Here is an 8,198-nt window from a genome sequence, read left to right on the forward strand (position 1 = left end):
TCCAGGAGTGAAAATTTCTCTTTCATTTTTGACATGGGAGATTGAATTAAGGCTGTTGCAGTTGTTGTCTTCTTTTGGATGTCTTTTACAGGAGAAGAGTTTGTATTTGTATCTTTATGATCCTGCATGAAACTTGTATTAAGATGTGCCTGCTGTTTAATTTGTATAAAGTCAGCTGTAAATGCTTGGAGGGCAGGCTCGAGCCTTGGATCATGACAGTGCTGTTGTGGTATGTTCAGAGATAAAATTCTTGATTCCTCATTTCCTTCAGCATCTTCAAATACCAGGATCTGTCTGCCTTTACAGCGCGCAAAATCGTCCCAGTACTTTAATACTGTACATTTAGTTCTGGAACTAAAGCGGTGCGAAAGGCTTATTATTAATTCTTTTAGTTCCACCACATCTATTTCCATGAGTGAAAATTTCTCTTTCATTTTTGACATGGGAGACTGAATTAAGGTCGTTGCAGTTGGTGTCTTCTTTTGGATGTCTTTTACAGCAGAAGAGTTTGTGTTTATATCTTTATGATCCTGCATGAAACTTGTATTAAGATGTGCCTGCTGTTTAATTTGTATAAAGTCAGCTGTAAATGCTTGGAGGGCAGGCTCGAGCCTTGGATCATGACAGTGCTGTTGTGGTATGTTCAGAGATAAAATTCTTGATTCCTCATTTCCTTCAGCATCTTCAAATACCAGGATCTGTCTGCCTTTACAGATGCCTCTTTTTGTGGTGAAGGTGAAGTGTTGGCAGAAAGCAGTATGCCATAAGGAGCTGCTTTCAGTGTAGAAGAGCAGGTTGGTCATTGAACTGCGGTCATAGTCAGCAAACAGTGCTTCAGGAGTGTCCTTGATCTGCTTCTGTCTGTGGAGCTGTTTAGAATGCTCAGAGCTCTTCTGAGGGTACACGAAGGGGCGGGGCTTGCATGCTGCAGCGGCCATCGCTGGTTTTCGAATGTAAACAAACAACTGAAAAAAACTGTCTCTTTGTTTGTTTTTGAGAGTTCCTCTGTGAACTATATACAGTATAGATATTGATCATATGTTAAGCAGGAGGGAAGGACATGATAACAAGTCTCTTGTTTTGCCTCCATACCCCTCTCAGAAAGACACAGTACTCAGAGCTGCACTGTAATAACATTGATTTGCCGGTCATGAATAAAAGTCTCAAGAAGCCTTATAAAAAGACTTGTGGCTTGGCCTTTAGAAGCGCTGCACAATGGGCCAGTCAAACACTAGCCTATAGCCTTCAGCACAATAGATTTATGGACCCTGGAGAGCTTGATTTCTTTTGAAAAATGGTGCAGAGTGCCTGGCTGCCCTTTTCCATCACATTCATTCTCACATTCTGTTTTGCTTAGTATTCTAACACATGCGCCTTACAGCTCCGCACTGTGCAGCATGACTGAGACTCTCATTAGGCTACAATGATATTTCTTCTGATCCAAGAGCCAGGCTTCTCTAACTCAACCCTTACAAAAAACAAACACAAAACAGATCTCAGGTCTGTGCATAGGATAATTTACAAGCTGATTAGCAAGACCAAGTTGCTGATCTTTCTTTCTGCAGGTCCTAAGGGGAACAATACCACTGCGAAAAAGTCCCCTTGTCTGAATTTACTTTTTCCTGTGACTGTTTTCTCATCTTTCAGCCAAATGAGACTGAACGGATGCAGATACTAAGTTTAAAAATATCTGTGTTTTCTAACCTTTTTTGGCCTTGGCTGTCAGCTGCTCATATGTATCTAAACATCTTGAGCAAGGAAGGTGATAAATTAGGGAGCACAATCATGCTAACTTGCAAATTACGTTTCTCAATAAATACTTGATGTGAATTTATTGATACATACATTTTTTTTTGTACTTCATTTTTTAAATGGAAATAAAATAAAGTAGCTGTTGCATTTCCTTTGTGAAAAAGAAGTACACTGTAGCATGCTTTTAAAATAAAATGTCTAAATAAATACTGAAATAATATAATTTAAAAGATATACTGTACTTAAGTGTGAACTGAACATAATTTTAGACATAGTTAATTGCAATTAAACGAAAATGTATTATTGTTTAGATATAAATTTAATGCAATTAACTTATTAAAATTATTTCATAATTACTTGGTTGAAAATTGATTAAAGTGTACTGCCAAATGTGCTGACAAGAATTTAAGGTTAACTAAAATATACTTTAATGTTATTTCTCTATTTTAATGTAATTTCTAAACTTATATGTAATGTATTTAAATATATTTGTAATTACTCTTTGTAAGGATGAATTTATCATTTACTATATATTGAACTATAACTGGAGTGAAAATTGTAATCAAGTAGCCTACTTTACATGTTCAACATCAAAATAATTGTACTTCTTTAAAGCACAACTACAGATTATTAAAACTGATTTAAAATGTACATTTAGGTAAAAGTTTTTAATTTGACTTTAAACTAAGTGTTATTTGATTTAATTAATATCACTATCTAAATATACTTTTAAGATTTGAAGTACACTACAAGTACACATTCAGTATAGTTAAGCCTTCTTCTGTTCCATAATGGTTGGCTGTTTCCTTTGACTTCTACAGATTAGACAGATAGGAATATTTGACCCAGCTACCCAGCAAAACAGGCTTTGATAGACTGTAAAGCTGGCTTTTCAGAGTGTTAAGCAACAGATGGGTGATTGACATAGGCTTGCTTTATTTTTTAAACCCTTTTTTGTTTTTGACTAAATAAATCCTTTGGAATCCAAATTATTTTGGGGAAAGACAAGAGCAGACAGTGTTAGCAAGTACAGCACAGAAAGACATTATCACAGCTGCATTTTGGGAATGAGGTATAGGACAGATTCAGATCATACCATCAGTCACTTTTAAAGAGACTGAAGATAAACTACCAAACACACAGCAGATTTACTGATGAGCCAGTAATCAATAATTCCACATCAACCGGCTGCAATTAGTGCCACAATCCAAATACCTTCACACCTGCCCCTTTTATGTCCTTTTGCTAAATCAATGCAACAATCTGTCCAGTTCCTTTCTGCCAAACTCAGTTTTGCCATAATCAAACAGCTATATGGAAAAATAGCTGATATTTCTGAGATGAGATTATTGTAACCTGATTAAGTCTAAGATACTCAAGGTAAAGTAAGGAGATCCTCACCAGTGCTTTGCTGGGATTCCCTCAGGAGTCCATTCAATGAGATGGGGACATCCTTTGCTGAGGTCATCTTTGCCTGTTTTATACACATTAAAAACACACACACACACACAATTTTCCAGCTTGAACATACAGTCAAGGATGAGCAGGCAGTGACAGATCATCCTTTATGTGCACACTTGCACCACATCAGCAGAACTGTTTCGCTGAATTTTTATTCATGTCCGTGTCTTTTTCAGAGCCATTAATAATGTAGTGACGCTGGACTTGCATGATATAGACTATTTCAATCTGTGGTGAAATAAACATCAACGGTGCTTTGCCACAAGCAGGAACTGCAGGAGCAACTATGGATGTGATATATTCCGGCTTTCATGTGAAGGAAAAAGATTTCCCCACACAGATTTTCATACATCGCTACAATATTGACAATGTACCTTTTTTGCGGGCAAAATTTAGCCGAAATTGTGTCTCAATACACTCCCTAGTTCCCAATGGAGTAAATCAGTATATGGTGAACACATATTTGGCCACTATCAAGGGCCGTTGATCCACTAAATATCAGGACACTGATGACTTAAATGGTCATGCATTAAAACGTCTCTATTTATTAAGAACATAACTGTGTTAACTGCCAATATCATTATGATTAACTTTTTATCATGTATCTGCATTGTTGCAACTACAGTGCAAATTCACACTGTTTCACAGTGATGAAAACATGACAACATTTCAGCAAACATAGTAAGAAAGGATAGTTCATCCAAAAATGAAAATTCTGTTTAATCACCCTCATGTCATTCCAAACTTGCATAAAGAGCTGTTTACACCAAGAATGGATGGTCTGCCGCTTTAAATGCTAGAGCAGATTGAAGTCAGCTAGATTCTGATTGGCTGTCAATGTTTGTAGTGTTCATCATCTGAAAAAAAAAAAATCTGAAAATGGTATCATTCCTCTGTGGATTCCACTAGATTGATTAAACTTTATACACTGCAAATAATAATAATAATAATAAATAAATTAAATTAAATTAAAAAATCAACATTGGACCCCATTGACTTTCACTGAGAGTAAGTAAATTATTTTCAATTTTGGGTGAACAACCCCTTTAACAACATAAAAGACTTGCCATCCAAACTGCTAAGTGTGATTCCATCATTCTCTTTTCCATTCTATGACAAGCTTCTTAACCTACATCCCAATATCAGCAGCACTCAGTCACATGATGGATGCGTTGCACTGATGCTCTGCTGTCATGGCAACACAGGTTAAAAGTCAGTTTCTGTCAACTACAGACAGTCTGTATTGTACTCAGGCTCCACATGTCTCCTCTGTGATACGATTGTTCATTTGTCTCAGCAAATAGGACAAATCAATCAATCAGCTACAAAGACATAAAGATAAACTGACATAGAGACATAAAGTAACTTTATTATGTTGTTCATTTTGTCAAAAGATATACCACACCTAGGACCCCATACAATAAAGGTAATATTAAAAAGTAGTCCATGTCTCCTTGGCCACCCATAAAAGTATATATGCACTGTGAGCTTTTGGTGAGAACAGTTGTTGCTGTGGGGGTTTATGTGACAGTTTATGTGGGGTTTGTGTGCATATATACATGCTCCAAGGAGATTCTGAGCAACTTAACTGTTTTAATTTTGTATGTTTGTGTTTATGTGTTTGCTCAAGTGTACAAACTTTAAACTGGATGTTTGTATGCTGGTGCCAGCTGGGCTCACCACAGGAGCGGTTGACTATGTTCCCCTTTACCTTTAGTTTCCTCTCTCTCCCCTTCATTTATTACTTAATTTGTAACCCCTCTACTGCTAATACTTTTAGGCCCATGGGTGCTCTATGAATACATTTAGACATTATCAAAAAGTGACAAATTTGATCACGCGTTGATGATTAGATGAGGACGGTCTAAACAAATGGCTCATGGGCTCATGAATTGCTGCCATAAAGCTTAATCGTGACCATGACTGTCTCTGTGAGGGATGTTCTATGAGACACGAGAAGTGGCTTTCTCACCTGCCATGAACTCCTGCTGTGTTTACCTGAACTGACCTAGAGAAGAGAAGAGAGAAGATATTGTAAACCTCAAAGCAGTAATATAAAACAGTCAGAGTATATTAACACTCTCATACATGGTTTTTAAAAGACATTTGTAATATTCAAGTCATTATTATAATTTTATGTAATTGCTCTTTTTATATATCATTGTGTTTTTTATGTAGCATTGGCTGCAAGAAAGCAAGAAAATTAATAAATAAAAGAATGAAAGAAAAATGATATATTATAGTCATACATCAATATTAAGTAGTTTCAGTACAATTAAATTAATTTCTGCTTCATTTTGTCACATGCTTGCTTAACAATAAACACTTCATTGCAAGAAGATTTAAATCTATTTTCAGCCAAGCATCCATAGCCTTACTTTATTATTTATTTTAGTAATTTCATTTTCATGATACCACCTACTTAATAAAATATACTGCAATGTAGCCTGTGATTATTTCTTTAGTAAATAAACTTTAAGACATTAGCATCATGCCAGCCACTAAATTGTTTCTATTAGAGTGTATCAATGCTCTATGAACTTGGTAATGAGCTGTATATATCCCGCTGTTATTAAGTTTGGATGATGGTAATGAGCGCTCGCAAAAATCTTCTATACCTCAATAATGGTTCTGTTTATCGTGACTCACTTTAAATCTGTGTAATATGGAGGCTACAACACCAAAAAATACATAATACATTTTATTCATTGATTACAGTCAAGCATAAATATATACTGATTAGAGCAATCACAGACTATAGATATTCATAACCACCATTTTATGGCCACTAAGGTCTGAGAGCTGGAATCACACATTTATATATATATATATATATATATATATATATACATACACATACATGAAAGACTATTATTTACCTGCTGTTTATTGCACAAAGCACAGGGGAAATGCTGAGCCAGCACTGGGGGCTCATTTCACACATTATACCGGGCTACTGAAACAGCCTGAACCCCATTTTTTCCAACCTAAAACATGTCCGATTTGATTTGTGTGGCAGCTTTTACACAGCTTGCTCTTACAGTAACCTCACACACATGAACTAATCTTGTGAGTTTGTGTGTGTGCATGTGTGTATATGTGTATGCGTGTACTATGGACCTTTTCTAGACAGATTATCCAGATTAGGAATTATGGAATAATTTTATTATACAATAATATTATACATCAGATCATATTTTGGCAGTGGCTAATCACACAGGCTACGTGCACACAAACACTGTTTGGATTGAAAACTTAATTTACTAACAAAAGTTTGAGCTGAAATACTAAAATTACTTACTGGGAATAAATAATACCCAACAATGAACTAAAACTAAAACAGAACAAATGTATTAATCCTAAATAGTAATATTTATTATTATTATTATTAATAATAATAATAATAATAATAATAATGGTGATGATGACAAATGCACATAATAAAATTACAAAAAATAAAATGAAAGCTAAAAATATTAAGATAAAATCTAATTCAAATAATAATAAAAACGGTAATAGTATATAAATAATACTAAAATAGTACTAACTACAATAAATGGGGAATGAAACTTTCAAGTGCAAGTGGTCCAAATGACATGTTATATTTTCTTTAGTCATATTATAATTGTGTGAGAAGCAAACCGAAATTTCAGGCAAAAAGAGAGGCAATGATGAAAATATAGAAAATATTAATTATCATTAAATACAAGAAAGTAAAGCACTAAAAAGAACATAGATAAACAAAACTGTATGAGCAAAAGGAAGTCACTCTTAAAAATAACCAACTAACCAAACAACCATAAATGCACTTCTCATATTCTGAGGGCCTTTACTTGACGAACTCATCCTATTTTATTTCCAATTCTCAGAACAGCTTGCGAGCCTGTTCAGGCTGGTTAAAACACTGTAGGGGTTCTCACAATATATAACAACAGCAAGATTTTATGATTCTCATAATGTTTTCCTTCTAATGCTTAAGGGGAGAAGAACCCATAAAATCACACAAACCATCCTCAGGGCATACTGTCCATTGAGCTGATATTGAACCTCCATTCTCACTTCCAGCTTGTTTTTATGCTGCCACATAAAACATTGCATTTCAAACTGGTTTTTTTTCCCTCACATTTGGCAACCTCTTCCCCTTCAATGATAGGAAAGAGGACGACAGCAGTACATTAGCACCCAAATGCATCTTTCATTATACCACTTCGTGATCTTGGGGTTGGGCTTGGGGTCAAACCTGCGGAAATGAAGACAGATCTTCAGAACATGGACTCTAGCCTCACGAGTACATATGGAAAAAAAAAAAAATTATCTTTAATGTATCAACAATGTCTCTTCATAACGCTGTGGAGTGCACAAAAGGGAAATTAATGGTTTTCTTGCTATGTTGCAGTACATGGAGATGTCTCAGGCAGATATCATGGTTTTAATTACCTACTGAATGAAGCGACGGCCGTGAGCTGGAGCTGAGAATGTCTTTACCGTGGGGATATGAGAACGTATGTCTCAGCTTTCCTCTAAGTGTGTTAGGATGCTGTGAGGTACATTTAACAACATTAAGCTGAAGACACTATATACCCACAGCAGTAAAGTCTGAAAAAGAATAATATAATATAATATAAAAGAGCAAAGTAAATATAGTTGCCTTTTACCAAACAATTACCATTTTTCTAAAAATGAATTTAAATTGTAAATTTTTTAAACATTACTCATCTCAATTGTATTTTCCTCAAATTGAACTGTTAATTTTAAAAATAGATACAAATATTTTTAAAGTGCATAATATACAATATAATATAATATAAACAGCAAAGCAAATAGTTGCCATTTACCAAACTGTATTGTTTAAAACATTTTTTATTTATACCTTTTAAAAAATTAATTCAATAATTAAAGTAATTTTAAATGTATGCCGTTTAAACATTATGTGTTTGTGTATGTATATATATATATATATATATATATATATATATATATATATA

Source organism: Sinocyclocheilus anshuiensis, unplaced genomic scaffold (assembly GCF_001515605.1).
Source record: "Sinocyclocheilus anshuiensis isolate Anshui unplaced genomic scaffold, SAMN03320099.WGS_v1.1 scaffold710, whole genome shotgun sequence".
Classification (NCBI taxonomy): Eukaryota; Metazoa; Chordata; class Actinopteri; order Cypriniformes; family Cyprinidae; genus Sinocyclocheilus; species Sinocyclocheilus anshuiensis.